Genomic DNA, 19,850 nt, shown 5'->3' with positions numbered 1-19,850 from the left:
GTGGTTATGACACCGGTGAGGCTTCGGGACAAGTTTAAGGGTTCTAATCCTGACTCAGCCACTTGCCAGTGGTGGAGTTCTGAGCAGTTTTGGTAGCCATTCCAAGGGTCAGTTTCTTCATTTGCAAAACAGGGGTAACAGTGACACGTAACAGAGTTGTGTAACTATTGCCTAAGACAACGTGGGGAAGGTCCATGGACCCTGAGAGTGGATGCTTGCTGAATAACCTGGCACTGTCATCGTTACCATCAGTGAGTACTCCTGCCTCACATGATAGGTTAAAGTGTGCGCTCTTGCAGAAATAAGGAATTCACTGATGGCCCATCTAGGTATATAAGAAGTGTCTGGGGTGAGATTGAAGAATTGAATAATCTGAGGGTTGATACATCAACTGAAAGTCTGTTTTGAATGTTGCCATTAGGAGGGATGGTTGGATGGCATCACCGACTCGATGTACATGGGTTTGAGTAAATTCCAGGAGTTGGTGATGGACAGGGAGGCTTGGTGTGCTGAGGTTCATGGGGTCACAGAGTTGGACATGACTGAACGACTGAACTGAACTGATTAGGAGGGAAGGTTTTCATATTTAGGGATGAAATTCCCCATCTCCCCAATCAGAAAGTGAAGCCGGACAAATTGAAACAAGAGGTAAACTTCATCTAGGGGTTTGTTCCAACATATGGATGCCTTGAATGCTATTCTGGAACATTAAATAGAAGGTATCTTAAGGGCTGCGTGAAGCACTTTACATCACTGAACTCTGTTCACGAAGAATGGCTTCCTCCCGTGGGAGAGGAAGAAAATCTCTTTCATTTTGGCAAGAAACCCTGGGAGGTTCAGTTTGCTCTGAATCTCCTCCCACTCATGAACCTGTGGTGTAGGTATGATCAGCGCCAGGCCTGTTTTTCAGAGTTTGAGGGGCCCAGTGACTTCGTTGGATTTATAAATGCTGGAGCTGCATTTCTGTGGATACCACGAGCCTTCAAGGGCACGGTGAAGATACAATAATGCCATAAAATGAAAAACCTAGCACATGACATTCTGCTGTATCTGAAATGGATAAACACCAAGGACCTACGGTGTGGCACGGGGAGCTCTGCGCGGTGTTATGTGGCAGCCTGGATGGGAGGGGAGTTCGGGGGAGAATGGATCCATGCACGTGTATATGTATATGTGTGTATATGTATGTATATGTATATGTGTGTATATGTATATGTATGTATATTTATGGCTGAGTTCCTTTGCTGTCCACCTGAAACTATCACAACATTGTAAATCAGCTAAACTCCAATACAAAATAAAAAGTTAAAAACAAAAAATAAATATATTAAAAAAAAAAAACAACCTAGCACCTGGAAGACACTCAGGAACTGATGGGATCTGGTTGAACTGATTTGTGACTCAACTCATAGCTTATGAAATATCTTCAAGAAAGTGTTAAATTTTGTAACCAAATTGCCTAATCTGTGTTTAACAGGGGCTTCCCTTCTGTCTCAGCTGATAAGGAATCCTGCAATGTGTGAGACCTGGGTTCGATTCCTGGGTTGGGAAGATCTCCTGGAGAAGGGAAAGGGTACGCACTCCAGTATTCTGGCCTGCAGAATTCCATGGACTGTACAGTCCATGGGGTCACAAAGAGTCAGTTGGGAATGCAAGAAAAACAAGGCAACAATGTCAAGGGGAACCTCAGCCAAACTAGTTTTCTGTGATCTTCCCATCATCCTTCTTGTCACTGGGCAAGAACCCAGTGCCCTTAAGGTCTTTCTTTTCTAGGTCTGTCTATCATCTGAAGGTACCAATGATTGGTGGAGGTGAATGAGTCCCTCTTGATGTAAGGTGAGAATTCAAAATGCACCCAGACTTTCACCCAAGAATTAGGACTTAGATGGCAAAATTCAAGCCTTCAGTCAAAAAAGAGAAGGAGAGTTTCAGAGGCTTGAGGTCTCTGCAGTGTTTCAAAACTCTGCCACGTGTAGTCTGGCCCAATTACAGCCCTTCCAAGTTGCTTTGCAGACTACTTATTCATAACTGGGCTCATGTTCAAGGGAATAGCAATTCCTTCAGAAATTTTATGTCTTCTTAATTATCTTCCCAGTTGCAAGGATTCAATATAGTTCCAGAACCCATTAAAGGAAAAGTAAGGTAGAAACAAGACTGGGGATAAATTTGGGGGAAAACAGGCAGAATTGAGAGGCCCATGGGGAAAACTGAAAGCCAAAGAGCTCTTTCCTCATCTACAATCGGCTTGCACGTCTCGGATGCACTTTGAAAGTGTGCTCTGTAAGGTAAGATTAATGCGAGCATGAAGACAAAAAGTAAAAGGTGAATGACCGCACTCACCCCTCCCTCTTGTTCTGCCTGTCACTCAGCTTACGCTTGTCTCGCGATCTGCTTTGGAAGGCATCAGATCTTGCTTCAGGACTTGCTTCCGGTCCCCAAAGTGCTAACAAGTTTGAAGAGCAAGCTTGAGGTTGGTTTGCTCACCAAGATAAAAATATCCGCTTGTTGCTTCTAATGTGTGTTTGCGGGCAGAAAAGTAGAGGGAAAAGATATACAGGGAGAAGAGGACGTAATATTTTAGAAGCTCTTTGGTATCAACTAACATCTGTACTTGGGCTCATTTGGGAAGTGTTTAAAAGCTGGGGTTAGGGGTGAATTTGAGAAAGAGTCTTTTCTTTCTCCTTGGAGACGTTTTATTATATTTGCCCTGGAGGGTCTTATATTTTTCAAAAGAGAAAGGAGTGCGTCACCCAGATTTACAGATTTGTACTTAATTGATCTCTGGGGTGGTGTGGAGAACGTATATTCATATAAAATCTCTGAAGACACTGCTTATTAAGCTCTATCCCAGTGGCCAGTTCCTCTGATCCCCCAAGGCTAATCAAGATTTCTTCTTACAAAAAAAACCTCTGCTGGTATTACTTGGTGAGCAAAGTCAGGGTGGCTCCGGAGCACAAAGGAAAAGATAAACACTCTGCAGGAGAGAACAAGATTGCCATACAGCCGTACTTAGTCTCTTCTGTCGTGTCTGACTCTTAGTGACTCCATGGACTGTAGCCCAGGCTCTTCTGTCCATGGGATCTCCAGGCAAGAATGCTGGAGCGAGTTGCCATTTCCTACTCCAGGGGGTCTTCTCGGCTTAGGGATCGAACCCATGCCTCCTGTGTCTCCTGCATTAGCAGGTGGATTCTTTACTCCTGAGCCACCTGGTTGTGGACACTTTCATTTTATTTGCTAATCAACACATAATTTCCTAATGACTCATTTTGAGCTTGTCTTATCTAGCTATTCCAAAGAGTGTAATATATTCACTTGTTTTCTGGAAGTATCATGTTCACATTATTCACAGATACTTAGTGTTCCTAATCTAATTAGTGTTAAATAATTAGTGTTCTTAATCTCAGAGTAATAAAAATTGACAGGGATAGCAAAGGTCATTGTTTATAAAAATCACTAGACCAAGATTTTCTGAAAATGAAGTCTTTTTAAAACTATGTCCAAATTAGTTGGCATTTTAACCGAAACATATAGTTCATATTTAATGAAAGTATATAGTTATTTCAGAACAACAATAATAAAGATTATCATACATTTCTAATAAACTGGTATCAGAATATTATAGTTGGCGGTATTTCTTTGGAGACAAATGGGGATTTAAAAATCACATTGATAATCTGTCCTATTTGAATAGCTCTTATATAATGGTTTTCATATAGGTTGTACATCACATGATCCTCACAAAAATATCCAATGTTGACATGTTTGAATGCATCTCACAGATGAAGCATGCACTTATGTGAGGTCAGTTGAAGGTCACAAGGCTACACAGATGGAACTACGTGGGATTCAGTCCTCTGCTGTGTGATAACCTTAGTCCTTTTTAAAAAATTCTTTGATGCCCTCTGTTTGAGATTGCTCTTTCATTTTGTCTTGATGCCTCTTTTTAAGAATTAAACAATATGATTTGTTTAAAATAGTACTGTGAATGTGAACTTGCAATGTATCTGTTCTCAATCACATTATTCTTCTCAAAATGTATTTGTTTATTAATGTTACTCATCATTTACAATATGCCCAGGGAATTCTCCATCTGCCTGGTCTGATTTATTTACAAAAATCAAAGTACATGAACGTTTTGAGCTCACATACTTAAGGAGCTCATGGTAGAGTACTTAGAGCTTGATGGCATATAGCATGTGTGTGTGCCCAGTCGTGTCCGGCTCTTTGCGACCCCATGGGCTATAACCTGCCAGGCTGCTCTGTCCATGGGATTTCCCAGACAAGAACACTGGAATAGATTGCCATTTCCTTCACCAGGGGATCTTCCGCACTCAGGGATCAAACCCCCTCTCTTGCATCTCCTGCATCGGCAGGCAGGTTCTTTACCAGCTGAGCCACCAGCAAGTCAAAATGCTGGGTTCTCATGTGGATTTTAGGGCTTCCCCACTAGCTCAGCTGGTAAAGAGTCCACCTGCAATGCAGGAGACCCCGGTTTGATTCCTGGGTTGGGAAGATCCCCTGGAGAAGGGAAAGGCTCCCCACTCCAGTATTCTGGCCTGGAGAACTCCATGGACTACAGTCCACGGGGTCACAGAGAGTCGGACAGGCTGAGCAACGTTCACTCTCTTGTGGATTTGAGTCCTGATTGTTGTTGCTAAGTTGCTTGGTCATGCCTGACTCTTTGCGAACCTGTGGACTGAACCACCCAGGCTCCTCCATCCATGGGATCCTCCAAGCAAGAATGCTGCAGCAGGTTGCCATCTCCTTCTCCCTTTAGTCCCTCAGTCACCTCTTAGAGCTCACTCTACTCTGTTCCATTGATCTATATTTCTGTCTTTGTGCCAGTACCATACTGTCTTGATGACTGTGGCTTTGTAGTAGAGCCTGAAGTCAGGCAGGTTGATTCCTCCAGTTCCATTCCTCTTTCTCAAGATTGCTTTGGCTATTCAAGATTTTTTGTATTTTCATACAAATTGTGAAATTATTTGTTCTAGTTCTGTGAAGAATACCGTTGGTAACTTCATATGAATTGCATTGAATCTATAGATTGCTTTGGATAGTATACTCATTTTCACAATATTGATTCTTCCAATCCGTGAACACGGTATATTTCTCCATCTGTTTGTGTCCTCTTTGATTTCTTTCATCAGTGTTTTATAGTTTTCTATGTATAGGTCTTTTGTTTCTTTAGGTAGATATACTCCTAAGTATTTTATTCTTTTTGTTGCAATGGTGAATGGTATTGTTTCCTTAATTTTTCTTTCTGTTTTCTCATTGTTAGTGTATAGGAATGCAAGGGATTTCTGTGTGTTAATTTTATGTCCTGCAACATTACTGTATTCATTGATTAGCTCTAGTAATTTTCTGGTAGAATCTTTAGGATTTTCTATGTAGAGGATCATGTCATCTGCAAACAGAGATAAATCCACATACCTATGGGCACCTTATCTTTAACAAAGGAGGCATGGATATACAATGGAAAAAAGACAACTTCTTTAACAAGTGGTGCTGGGAAAACTGGTCAACCACTTGTAAAAGAATGAAACTAGAACACTTTCTAACACCATACACAAAAGTAAATTCAAAATGGATTAAAGATCTAAATATAATACCAGAAACTATAAAACCCCTAGAGGAGAACATAGGCAAAACACTCTCCGACATGAATCACAGCAGGATCCTCTATGACCCACCTCCCAAAATATTGGAAATAAAAGCAAAAATAAACAAATGGGACCTAATAAAACTTAAAAGCTTTTGCACAACAAAGGAAACTATAAGCAAGGTGAAAAGACAGCCTTCAGAATGGGAGAAAATAATAGCAAATGAAGCAACAGATAAAGGATTAATCTCAAAAATATACAAACAACTCCTGTAGCTCAATTCCAGAAAAATAAATGACCCAATCAAAAAACGGGCCAAAGAACTAAACAGACATTTCTCCAAAGAAGACATACAGATGACTAACAAACACATGAAAAGATGCTCAACATCACTCATTACCAGAGAAATGCAAATCCAAACCACAATGAGGTACCATTACACGCCAGTCAGGATGGCTGCTATCCAAAAGTCTACAAGCAATAAATGCTGGAGAGGGTGTGGAGAAAAGGGAACCCCCTTACACTGTTGGTGGGAATGCAAACTAGTACAGCCGCTATGGAGAAGAATGTGGAGATTCCTTAAAAAACTGGAAATAGAACTGCCATATGACCCAGCAATCCACTCCTGGGCATACACACCGAGGAAACCAGATCTGAAAGAGACACGTGCACCCCAATGTTCATCGCAGCACTGTTTATAATAGCCAGGACATGGAAGCAACCTAGATGCCCATCAGCAGACGAATGGACAAGGAAGCTGTGGTACATATACACCATGGAATATTACTCAGTCGTTAAAAAGAATTCATTTGAATCAGTTCTAATGAGATGGATGAAATTGGAGCCCATTATACAGAGTGAAGTGAGCCAGAAAGATAAAGACCAATACAGTATATTAACGCATATATATGGAATTTAAAAAGATGGTAACAATAACCCTATATGCAAAACAGAAAAAGAGACACAGATGTTCAGAACAGACTTTTGGACTCTGTGGCAGAAGGCGAAAGTGGGATGTTCTGAGAGAATAGCATTGAAAGAAATACACTATCAAGGGTGAAACATCACCAGCCCAGGTTGGATGCATGAGACAAGTGCTCTGGGCTGGTGCACTGGGAAGACCCAGAGGGATGGGATGGGGAGGGAGGCGGGAGGGGGGACCGCGATAGGGAACACATGTAAATCTATGGCTGATTTATGTCAATGTATGGCAAAAACCACTACAATGTTGTAAAGTAATTAGCCTCCAACTAATAAAAATAAAAATTAAAAAAAATAAAATTTATGATTCTAAGGAAAAAAAAAAAAAAAAACTCACTCTACAATTCATGCACACTTCCACGAGGTGGCAGCAACATTCCATAAGCAGTGGTTCACCAACCTTTTTGGCACCAGGGACAGGTTTCAAGGAAGACAATGTGTCCATGGATGGGGGTGTGGGGGGAGTTGGTTTCGGGAGGATTATTCAAGTGCGTTGCGTTCATTGTGCACTGTATTTCTGTCATTAAGTCACCTCCATGTCAGACTGTCAGGCATTAGAGAGAGGGTTGGGGACCCCTGCCATAGGGGGTCTAAACTAGTTGGCATCTCTATAATGGTTTGTTAATTGATACTTTTGAACTGTGGTGGTGGAGAAGACTCTTGAGAGTCCCTTGGACTGCAAGGAGATCAAACCAGTCCATCCTAAAGGTAATCAGCCCTGAATATTCATTGGAAGGACTAATGTTGAAGCTGAAGCTCCAATACTTTGGCCACCTGATGCAAAAAATTGACTCACTGTAAAAGATCCTGATGCTGGGAAAGATTAAGAGCAGGAGGAGAAGGGGACGACAGAGGATGAGATGGTTGGATGGTGTATTGTCTTAATGAACATGAGTTTGAGTAAACTCCAGGGAAGCCTAGCATACCACAGTCCATGGCGTTGCAAAGAATCTGACAGGACTTAGTTACTGATGGACAACAGCAGGGTAGTTATCTCAGTTGTAACAATGTTGTTTGAGCTCTTAAAGTCTTCTTTAGTGCTTCTGTGTATATGAAAGTGAAAGTGAAAGTTGCTCAGTTGTGTCTGACTCTTTGCAACTCCATGGACTATACCGTCCATGGAATTCTCCAGGCAAGAATATATATATATTCCATGTATTATATTATATATAATATAATATATAATTATATATAAATATATATATGTGTGTGTATATATATAGTGGAAGTTAAAAAATTTTTTTAGAAGCTATCCTGATCCAGGAATGGAACCAGGGTCTCTTGCACTGCAGGCAGATTCTTTACCAACTGAGCTATCCGGGAAGCCCTTAAATTTTTTTAGGGCTTTTTAAAAATTAATTTTTGTTGGAGTATAGTTGCTTTACGATGTTATGTTAGTTTCTACTGTAAAGTGAATCTATATATGTATACGTATATCCCCTTTTTTAAAATTTCCTTTTCATTTAGGTCAACACAGAGCACTGAGTGGTTGCATATATGATTTAAAGCCCTCCCAAACCTCTAAATGTCCTTCACTATTGTACCTTATCTTTGGTTGGAGAAGGAAATGGTAACCCACTCCAGTATTCTTGCCTGGAGAGTCCCATGGCCAGAGAAGCCTGGCAGGCCCCAGCCGGGGTCACAAAGAGTCAGACACAACTGAGAGACGAACACGACATTATCTTTGGAACGCCCAGCGAAAAGACTTTGAATCTATGTTAGCTTAATGTTTTTACTTATTGCCAGTGGAAGAAATACTTAATGAGATAACTTTTAAACTCCAATTTGAGAATCAAGATTGTATTTTACCTCCAAGCACCTTTGGGTTTTGCTTTGAAACACTTAACGTATCCTTTAAAAATAGGCATAATAAAATGTTAAACAAGCATGAAAGCAAATCCTATTTTAGGAGGAGCTGCCAGCAAACAAACTCTAAGAGGCATAGAATCTTGGTGAGTTAAATTTTGGGTTGAATTACAAAGAAATATTTCCTAAGTATTTGTAATTCTATGTGGAGTTTCCTTGCTTTTTGTGTTTTCATACATTCTGATGCTTGCTTAAACTGCTTTAAATTCTTTAATTTAACCATATTTGAAGTTTTATATCTTAAAGTAAGGATATGGAGAGTTTATGGTTATATCTGCTTCCCTGGTAGCTCAGTTGGTAAAGAATCTGCCTGCAATGCAGGAGACCCTGGTTCAATTCCTGGGTGGGGAAGATCTGCTGAAGAAGGGATAGGCTACCCACTCCAGTGTTCATGAGCTTCCCCTGTGGATCAGTTGGTAAAGAATCTGCCCACAATGTGGGAGACCTGAGCTCGATCCCTGGGTTAGGAAGATTCCCTGGAGAAGGGAACAGCTACCCACTCCAGTATTCAGAATACTCACTTCAGTATTCAGAATACAGTATTCTGGCCTGGAGCATACAGTCCATGGGATCTCAAAGAGTCGGACATGACTTTCATTTCATTTCGATGGTTTTATCTAGGTGAGTTAAATAAGGCAACTTTATTTCTCATTCTTAAAGTTTTTGTAGAGAAGCCTGACAAATACACTGCGTGTCCCGACTCTACATTTTCCTGTCCGGTGTAGACATTGCTAATTTATAATTTGATCTTTATACTTGACCTTCTTTGTAGATAATCATTATCACCATAATCAGAGTTTGCATGGCAGATGACATCTATTAGCACTCTCTTTTATCAGCCTTTTTTAATCCCAAGAAAATGTATAGGTCATAATTAGAGGTTTACCTTCTAAACGATCCCAGATCTGAATTCAGTATCAAAACTCATTCATAGTTAGTTGAGTTTGACTCTCCTAGCCTTCGGATTTCCTGGACCAGTTTATCTTCAAGCCTAGCAAAGAATGTTTCTCTTGACAAGAAAATCTTGCCATCTCTCCTTCACAGTCTATTCTGGGGGTCACTTATCTGCTTTTCTTTGAACAATCTGCATGACTAAAAATTTCCCCTGAATTTGTTTATTACTGTTTGTCAAGGGCTTCCCAGGTGGTGCTAGTGGTAAAGAACCCACCTGCTGATGCAGGAAACATAAGAGATCTGAGTTCGATCCCTGGGTCAGGGAAATCCTCTGGAGGAGGGCATGGCAACCCACTCCAGTGGGTTTCTTGCCTGAAGAATCCCATGGACAGAAGAGCCTGGCAGGCTACAGTCCACGGGGTTGCAAAGAGTCGGACATGACTCAGCAACTAACACTTTTACTTTCACCTTCATATAGAACTATTTCTGTCAGCTCATTTTTATTTTCAAACTGAAGATTGCTAACTTGATCTCCATGAAACAGATGAACTTCTTTTGGTAAACTTTACCCCGATGTAAGGGCTTCCCGGGTGTCACTAGAGGTAAGGAATCTGCCTGCCAGTGCAGGAGACGAGAGATGCAGGTTCGATCCCTGGGTTGGGAAGATCCCCTGGAATAGGAAATGGCATCCTGCTCCACTATTCTTGCCTGGAGAATCCCATGGACAGAGGAGTCTAGTGGGCTATAGTCCATGGGGCCACAAAAAGTTGGACATGACTGAGCACATTCCTATATAGAAAGTTTCAAAAAACAAAAATTTTTCAAAAAATAAAAAATCAGTTTCTCAAAATTTCAGCCTTTTGGAGCCTGAGGAATTCTTGGAGAGGGAGCCCAATTTCCTCAGGCCCAGCAGGGGTGAAGGTGAGTGGTTAACAGACTCACCCAAAGCAACGCAACCAGGTTGTAACAATGTTGGGAGCAGCACCTAACATGTGAAAGGGTTGAGGAGCTGTTTTCATCAGGATGAAACTAAGTCACAGCAAAAATCAGATAGGAAGGGAAGAACTCTTGGCTGTGACCCTAGAGATAGAGTTGACTTCCCTGGTGGCTCAGAGGGTAAAGCGTCTGCCTACAATGCGGGAGACCCAGCTTCAATCCCTGGGTCAGGAAGATCTCCTGGAGAAGGAAATGGCAAGCCACTCCAGTATTCTTGCCTGGGAAATCTCATGGATGAAGGAGCCTGGTGGGCTACAGTCCATGGGGTCACAAAGAGTCAGACATGACTGAGAGACTTCACTTTTACTTTCAGTTAACATTATTGAGTGAGATATCTATATCTATGTATATATATATCTTTTTTTTCATTAGCTCTATGCTAAGATGTGCTTATTCACATCTCATTTCAGGATCACATCAATCTACTCGAGGTAGGAATTATTACACCAGTTTTAAAAGTGAGGAAATTGATATTTAAAAGATTCAAAATTTTGTTAAATGTGGACTCGTGGGCACAGTGGGGGAAGGAGAGGATAGGACAAATTAAGAGAGTAGCATGGACATATACACTATCATATGCCACAGAGACGGCTAGTGGGAAGCTGCTGCTTAGCACAGGGGGGCCACCTGGATGCTCTGTGATGACCTAGAGGACTGGGATGGGGGGCTGGGAGGCTCAGGAGGGAGGGGATATACGTGCACATATGGCTGATTTATGTTGCTGTATAGCAGAAACTAACACAACATCCTAAAGCAATTATAGTCCAATTAAAGAAATATATGTGGATGGAATGGTAAGATATCTGGGGTTTGATTCAAAATAATCCATCAGGAAAGGACTGTCAGAGGATAAAGATGAAACAAGATATTGCTAACCAAGGGGGTACATAGAGGTTAATTATATTAATCTCTTTATCGGCGTATGTGTTTGGAACTTTCCGTTATAGAAAAATTTTTTGTAAAGGAAAAAATAAACACCACTTGGAAAAAAATTAAAAACTTGTTACGTGTCCGTACGAATAAAATGACAGAGCCAGAATGGGAACCCACCTCTCTTAGTTAGAAGTTTGTTCTTTAAGCACTGTATTTTAGCACATGCCTTGGTCTGTTTGTGTGTGGTTTCCTGCTAATGAAGTGTCTCTTGAAGTGGAAGGCTGCCCACCAACACAGCAGGAAGTCTCCTTGGACCTGGATCAGGGGAAGCTCAAGGAGAACAGGGCAAGGGGCTGTGACTGAGACTCTGGCGACCGGTGGTTGGCCCTGTTCTCCACCACCCCCAGAGAGTAATGAGCGCTCAGCAATGTTTAGCTCTGATGACTGCTGGGTTTTTACCTTTGGACCCAGGAGTGACAAAGCCCACGTGGAGGCAGAGTGCGGCTACCCGTCTCCATTAACGTAATGACGTAATGACGCATCAAGGGCCATTGGAAGACCTGATAATCAAGGAAGGGATTCCAGAAGCAGATGCTACTGTTTGCCTGAGGCCAAAGTATAAAAGAACGGACTGAACCAGAGGCCAGAGGTAGAGCTGATGAAACAGACATAGAGCATTGGGGAACGCAGATGGACTGAAATTTGTAAAAGGTGTTATTGGAGCAAAGCGACCAATAATTCTTCTCTTTTGGCTTCAGAACTCAGGACACTTCTGCCTGATGTAACTCAGTAAGTTTAGCTCCCTTCCTCCCTCCTCACTTACCCAACAAATGACAACTCTAAATTTAAGCACTTCCCACATTTTATCTGTATAAGGGGCAGAGTAAATCTATTCATCTTCAGGGATGATTAAATGAGTTAATATAAATCAAGTCCTTAGAACAGTGCCTGGTACTCAGTAAGCCCTAATAAATGGTTGTGATTTTATTTTGTATCACATATTGTGTGCTCAGTCACTTAGTCGTGTCTAACTCTTGTGATCCATGGACTGTACACCGCCAGGCTCTTCTGTCCATGAGGTTTCCCAGGCAAGAATACTGGAGTGGGTTGCCATTTCCTCCTCTGGGGGATCTTCCCAATCCCAGGATCAAATCTGGGTCTCTTGCACTTCTTGCATTGGCAGGCAGATTCTTGACCACTGTACCACAGGGAATCCTCCAGTTACATGTTATATTATTATAACTGAGCACTTATTATAAGCTAAACACTCTGCTAAACTCTATGAATAAACAGTGAAGAAAATTCATTCATTAAACAAATATTTACCGAGCCTATGTCCCAGACACTGTTCCAGGGACTCAGGATAGATAAATACACAGAACAAATACAACTCTCTGCCTGCCTTTGAGTACCTTACGTTCGTAGGGAAGATTTCATTAAGATAAGAAACACCAAACTCATCTAATTTCCTCTTTGATAAGATGAATAGATCAATATTATAGTGAAGAATTGTTGGTTCTTTTTGTTTTTTTTTAATTGGCATCCCAAATCTTTCTTTAATAAAAGAATGTATATTTATTACTAGCCTAGGATTTTATGAAAGTGTTAGTGGCTCAGTCGTGTCCAGCTCTTTGTGACTGTGGCCAGCCACGTTCCTCCATCCATGGAATTCTCCAGGCAAGAATACTGGAGTGGGTAGCCATCCCCTTCTCCAGGGGATCTTCCTAACCCAGGAATTGAACCTGGGTCTTCTGCATTGCAGGCAGATTCTTTACCATCTGAGCCACCAGGGAAGTCAATAGGACTTTGTATATACATTGCAATTGTAAATATGAAAATCCTATACACCATATATAAATGTGAAAGTCCTATACACCATAGGACTTTGTAAATACATTGCAATTGTAAATATGAAAATCAGTTCCAACACATTTATTAAATTAATGTCTTTAAAGAAAGGGACTTAATAATCATTATAAGAACAAACTACAGTGAAAGGTGCGTAGGATGGACGTCTAGTGTTCAGAGTGCAAGTTGACCACAGTCACTGTTCTGTGGTGAAATGAGACATGGTTGTAAGATTATCTGGATCACAGTTAGTCTTCTTGGCTTTTACTGTTCAGGCAGTGAATAATTGTGGGGAGATTTAAAATTTTTAGCAAATACAAAGCTAGGAATAGTACTTACTTATTTTTAACAATTTGATAGAAATATCTTTAACAGACAAAAATTGCACACAGTTAAGGTGTACAACTTGATGTTTATATACATATATATGCATACACTATAAAAAGATCAACATAATCAAGTTAAATAACTTGTCTATCATCTCTACATAGTTACCCATGTGTGTTTGTGTGCCTGTGTGAATGTTTACTGTGAGAAGATTTAATTTAAGATCTATCCTCTTAGTAAACTCCGGGAGGTGGTGATGGACAGGGAGGCCTTCCATGCTGCAGTCTGTAGGGTTGCAAAGAGTTGGACATGACTGAGCAACTGAACTGACCTGATCCCCTTAGAAAACTTTCAATATACAGTAGCATTACCTGTTGTCACCATGCTGTTCATTAGACCCCCAAGTACTTATCCTGTGTGAGTGAAACCTTGTACCCTTTGACCAACATCTCGCTCTTCCCTCCACCCCACTCCAGCCCATGGAAACCATTGATCTACTCTTTACTTTTATGAATTTGACTTTTTAAGATTCCACATGTAAGTGGGGTCACACAGAATTTGACTGTGTTGGCTTATTTCATTTTGCAAAGTGTCCTCCATGTTTGCCTGCATCGTTACAAATGACAAGATTTTCCTTCTTTTTTTTCAGGCTGAATAGTATTCCATTATCTATCTATCTTAAATTTTCTTTATCCATTCATCTGTCAAGTTCAGATTGTTTCCAAATCTGGACTATTGTGAATAATGCTGCAGTGAACATGGAAGTATATCTCTTCAAGGTACTGATTTCATTTCCTTTGGCTATATACCCAGAAGTGGAATTGCTGGGTCATGTAGTAGTTCTGTTTTTATTTTTGCAGGAACCTCCATACTACTTTCCATAGAGGCTGAACTCATTCACATTTTCACCAATAGTGTGCAGAGGTCCCTTTTTCTCTACCTCCTCACCAACAATTGTTAATAATAACCATCCTAAAAGTTGGAAGGTGATATGTCATTGTGGTTTTGATTTCCATTTCTCTGACAGTTAGTGATGTTGAGAATCTATTCATGTGAAACAATTTTTAATATGATGAATGATGAACACAATCATCGTTCAATCAATGGTTGCAATGGTTGCAAACATGCCTGGGTAATCAAATTCCATAAAATAATAAAATACATAAACTTTAATTTTACCATCAAGTCTTCCCCAGGGCACTTCTGCCTTTTTACATCCATTTATATTTCTTCATTTTGATGCTATTGTCAGTGCCAGCCTGTATTTCTTAATGCAGAGTGTTTATGGGCTTACCTCATGTCTTAAAAGTAATAATTTGGTCTGGCCTGATGACATCCAAATTTCCCCTTGCCTCTCCCTAAGTATTATCCTTAAATATGCAATGAATCCTTCCCAACTTCTCTTGCTCAGAAAGTACTGGTTTCTGCTTTTCCATGACCTGGCCAATTTCAGTCAGCTTTGCTGTTGCTTCCTTCTTTCTCCTCACACCCAAAGGTATGCAAATAGCGCTGTATCCCATAATGATGCTGATCAAGCTAGTCCAAATTTTCAGCTTTTTATGATTTTATGCAGTGATTTGTATAAAAACTTATTATAGGGACTTTCCTGGTGGTCCAGTGGCTAAGACTCCACACTCACCGAGCAGGAAGTCTGGGTTGGTGGGGGAACTTGATCCTACATGCAGTACCTGAAGGTCCCGCATGCCACGACTGAGACCTGGGGCAGCTAAATAAATAAATAAAAATAAATATTTAAAAAGTTTATATAATTATAAAAAATGCCTAGTTCTAAGCATGCATTTACTGATACATGTATATACACTGCACATATGTGTGTTTATATATATTTATATCCCTTTCCCTTTAATTTTGCTACCTAAAACAATGGATTGTTTTCATTATGGGTTGAATCTCCTCCCTCAAAATGGAACATGCAAAATACTATAACCAGTTGTATTTACTTCCTTTTTTGGATTCTTATACTAAATGTATGTAAAATAGAAGAAATTCTTAACTTTATTGTTAATCTGGGTTGATATTTTCAAGTCAGAAAGTCTAAAAAGCCATAAGAAACCCAAACCTAAAGGAGCCCTGAGACGCAACCTTCCATTCTTCAACTCAGAAAATAAAAAGATTAAATGACTTTTCCACTGTCTCCAGTGAGTTGGGAATAGAGTTTCGAACAAAATTCAGATTTCTGACTCCCAGTCTCTCTCTCCTCTATTAGACTGCTACTCTTGTCAGCAATGTATAGAGCACACAGATTTTTAAATAGTAGGAAGGGATTATCACAGGCTGACTTGTTCCCAGAAGACTTTGCCTAGCAGGTGGCCAAACTTGGTGTCAGCTGTATGGTATTACAGGAGATATCCACTGGTAACAAAGTCTAACTGACCACAGGATTGCTTCCCTCTTTTGTGCAGGAAGCAGGTCTGTGGCTGAGGAAGGAACAGCACCACTGTGACAAAATTCATCCTCCTGGGATTTTCAGGGCAGCCCCCAAATGCTGATTTTCCTTTTTGCGTTATTTCTGGGCATTTGGGCTTCCCTAGTAGCTCAGACGGTAAAGCATCTGCCTGCAATGTGGGAGACCTGGGTTTGATCCCTGGGTCAGGAATATCCCCTGGAGAAGGAAATGGCAACCTACTCCAGTACTCTTGCCTGGAAAATTCCATGGATGGAGGAGCCTGGTAGGAGGCTACGGTCCATGGGATTGCAAAGAGTGGGACAGGACTGAGAGACTTCACTGGGCATTTACCTCCCGACCCCAGCCTGGAACCTGAGCCTCATCGCCGTCATCAGGATGGACTCACACCTCCACACGCCCAGGTACGTCTTCCTCAGTAACCTGTCCTTCCTGGATGTCTGCTGCGTGTCCTCCACGGCCCCCAAGACGCTCTCTGACATCAGCACGGCGCAGAAAACCGCCTCCTTGGTGGGCTGTGCCGCGCAGTGCTGGGTCTTCTGCAGGCTGGGGCTGACGCCTGCTTCCTTCCTGCGGCCGTGGCTCTGACCGCGGGGTTGCGATCTGCAACCCGCTGCCCTGCCCGGGCCTCCTATCCCACACCCTTTCTTTCAAGAAGGCGGCTGGGGCCTACATGGGTGGGTTCCTCAGTGCTGTGACTGAAACCTGCTCGGGCTATCGGAACGACTTCTGCGAGCTCAATGTGATCAGTCACTTCTGCGACCTCCCTCCAGTCCCGGTTCTGTCCTGCTCTGATCCTTTCCCCAGCCGGGTGGTGACCTTCCTGGCGGCTGTGGGCGTCGGGGTGCTGTCTGTCCTTGTGGTCCTCATCTCCTGTGGTTGCACTGCCGCTGCCGTCCTATCAGGTCAGCTAAAGGGAGGACCAAGGCCTTCAGCACTTGTGCCTCTCATCTGGCTGCTGGGACCCTCTTCTCGGGTTCTGGTCTCTTCATGTACACGCGACAGAGTTCCAGCTGCTCCCTGGACGGGACAAGGTGGTGTCCACATTCACTGCTCTGGTGATCCCTATGGTAAATCCCATCATCTACAGTCTTAGGAACAAGGACATTAAAAATGCCATGAGGAAAGCTGTGTAATTTCTCATGGGCATTGCTTTTTCTGACCCTGATATAATGCTCGCAATGAAGCTGTGAGCTGGGTCACTTGTTCAGACTCATGCAGCTTTGGACTAGTTGATCTACATAATTTGTGCTGATCACGCCCACCCCCCCTTTTTTATCAGTATCCCTCTAACAAGTTTCCTGTTGCTTATTGGAAAAAAGGTTTGGCCATTATTTGTTTCTAGAATGAACAGCAGTTGTATAGATTGAGATTAGCAGAAAACGTCACCGTGACGAAGGCTGATCAACTTGGAATATCAAAGTACGAGTGTGTGTCTGTAGGCGGAAGACATTGAAAAAATTGTTAGTCCAGTATTCAAGGTGGAGATTCTTCAGGTAGGTCCAGAATATAGCACTGTAACCTGAGGAGGGGGATTGTTGTTTAGTTTCTAAGACGTGTTGGGCTCTTTTGTGACCCCACGGACTGTAGCCCACCAGGCTTCTCTACCCATGGGGATTCTCCAGGCAAGATTATTGGAGTGGGTTGCCATGCCCTCCTCCAGGGATCTTCCCAACCCAGGAATCAAACCAGGGTCTCCTGCATTGCAGGTGGATTCTTTACCAGCTGAGCTACCAGGGAAGCCCTATACAGTTGCTAAGTGTTCTTAAATCATCAGACTTATGGTTATTAATATAAACATGCCATCTTTATTTTTGTGGTCTTATGCAAGTTACTTACAAGCCCTATTTTACTCATGTGTAAAATGAGAATAATAACTGTATCTACCTCATTGAACTGATGCAACAATTAAGTGAGAATATACATGAGAAGGGCTTAGCCAAGTGCCTGGTATGTGGTTGTGTTGTTGTTTAGTCCCTGAGTCATGTCCAACTTTTGTGACCTCTTGGACTGTAGCCCACCAGGCTTTTCTGTCCATGGGATTTCCCAGGCAAGAATACTGGAGTGAGCTGCCATTTCCTTCTCCAGGGGATCTTCTGGAGCCAGGAATTTAACACACATCTCCTGCATTGGCAGGTGGATTCTTTACCACTGAGCCACCAGGAAAGCCCCTGCCTGATATATAATAATATTTAACAAATGGTAGCTCATATTGTTAGCCATTTAGTCAATATTACTGGTCAATTTTGTTCAAAGCAGGAGAAACTCAGGTTAATGTGCTAAAAAGAGACAAAGCACATAGCTTTATAATGTCTACTCAAATTGGGACACAATAGTCTCAGTAAAAGGCATGCCTATAATTTCTCACATTTGCCACTTCTTTTGTATATTAGGAAGCAGTTCTTTGGGAGGTAGAAAGAACTTAAGCTCATAGAACTGGCCACGTGTGGAAATCTTATCACCATGCCAATTTTTAAAAATTAATTTTGATTGAAGTGTAGCTGCTTCACAGTGTTGTGATAGTTTCTATTGCATGGTAAAATGAGTCAGCCATGTGGGTACAGATACCCTTGCCTTTTGGACTGCCTTCCCATTCAGCTCACCACAGTACGTTAAATAGAGGTCCCTGTGCTATATACACAGTCAGTTATCTGTATTATACGTGGTATCAAGTTGCTGTTGTTCAGTTGCTAAGTCATGTATGACTCTTTGCAAACCCATGGACTGCAGCACATCAGGCTCCTCTGTCCTCCACTGTCTCCCTGAGTTTGCCCACATTCATGTCCATTGAGTCGGTGATGCCATCCAACCATCTCATCCTCTGCTGCCCCCTTCTCCTTGAACCTTCCATCTTTTTCAACATCAGGGTCTTATCCAATGAGTTGGCTTTCTGCATCAGGTGGCCAAAGTATTGGAGTTTCAACTTCAGCATCAGTCCTTCTAATGAATATTCAGGACTGATTTCCTTTAGGATGGACTGGTTGGATCTCCTTGCAGTCCAAGGGACTCTCAGGCATCTTCTCCAGCACTAGAATTCAAAATCACCAATGTTTCAGTGCTCAACCTTCTTTATGGTCCAACTCTCACATCTGCCCATGACTACTGGAAAACCATAGCTTTGACTAGACAGAACTTTGTCAGCAAAGTGATGTCTCTACTTTTTAATATGCTGTCTAGGCTTGTCATAGTTCTGTGCTAATTCTTGCTGCTCCCTGGACACCTTTTCTTTTCCTTATGGCCATTTTCCTCCACCTTTCTTTATATGTGCTTCATTTCACTAATTGTCCTACTGCCAGAGTCAGTACACAAGCCTCATGCTTTGGATTTATGTGAAGCTGTCACTGGTCTATTATTATTTCTATTTTTTTTCCTGAACAAAGATTCTGACTATAAGATCTTTATAAAAATCTCTTTTGTTTGGCCATATATATATATATTTGCTAGTAATGGAAATTTTCTTTTCTCATTTAGAAGATAGATGTTTCTTCAGTTGATCCAACTACCCAGGAGAAAGTAATGTTCATTCATTAGTAATAATGAAATCTAGGGACTTCCCTGGTGCTCCAGAGGTTAGACTCTGTGCTTCCACTGCAGGGGATATGGGTTTGTTCCCTGCTTGGGGAACTAAGATCCTGCATGCCACGAGGCATGACCAAAAAAAATCTAGTTCTTAAGACAGGAATTGGCACAAAGTTTGAATAAAGCAAAAATGGTCTGGTAAGTAAGCCACATGTTAAATAAAATTTCCCAAAGGAGTGCATTCATTATGGAGTATATATGCAGATATACATCAAACAGAATATTTTTGGCTCTAAGAGAATCAGGCATTTTATAGATATTGGAAACAGGACAAGGCACATCTGACTCCAGCGAGCAGCTAGCCAGATGGAGATAAATCTACTTTACTAAAATTACCGCAATCCAGGATGTGGTGCTCATTTCACAACAACCCAAAATCTTTTCCAGATGGCTTGAAGTTAGCCAAGTTCAGAAGAGCTGCCTGCATATGCTGGAAGACGGTTTTTAGTTTTCAGGGA

General features: G+C 41.6%; 1 pseudogene; it reads left to right on the top strand.

Moving 5' to 3' along the window:
* The first annotated feature begins 14,146 nt into the window (after positions 1-14,146).
* On the top strand, positions 14,147-16,949 carry LOC133040995 (olfactory receptor 5A2-like; annotated as a pseudogene).
* The last annotated feature ends 2,901 nt before the right edge of the window (positions 16,950-19,850 follow it).

This window comes from Dama dama, chromosome 1 (assembly GCF_033118175.1).
Source record: "Dama dama isolate Ldn47 chromosome 1, ASM3311817v1, whole genome shotgun sequence".
NCBI classification, from domain to species: domain Eukaryota; kingdom Metazoa; phylum Chordata; class Mammalia; order Artiodactyla; family Cervidae; genus Dama; species Dama dama.
Note: the sequence above shows the minus strand (reverse complement) of the source record. Positions and strands in the feature narration are given on the sequence as shown.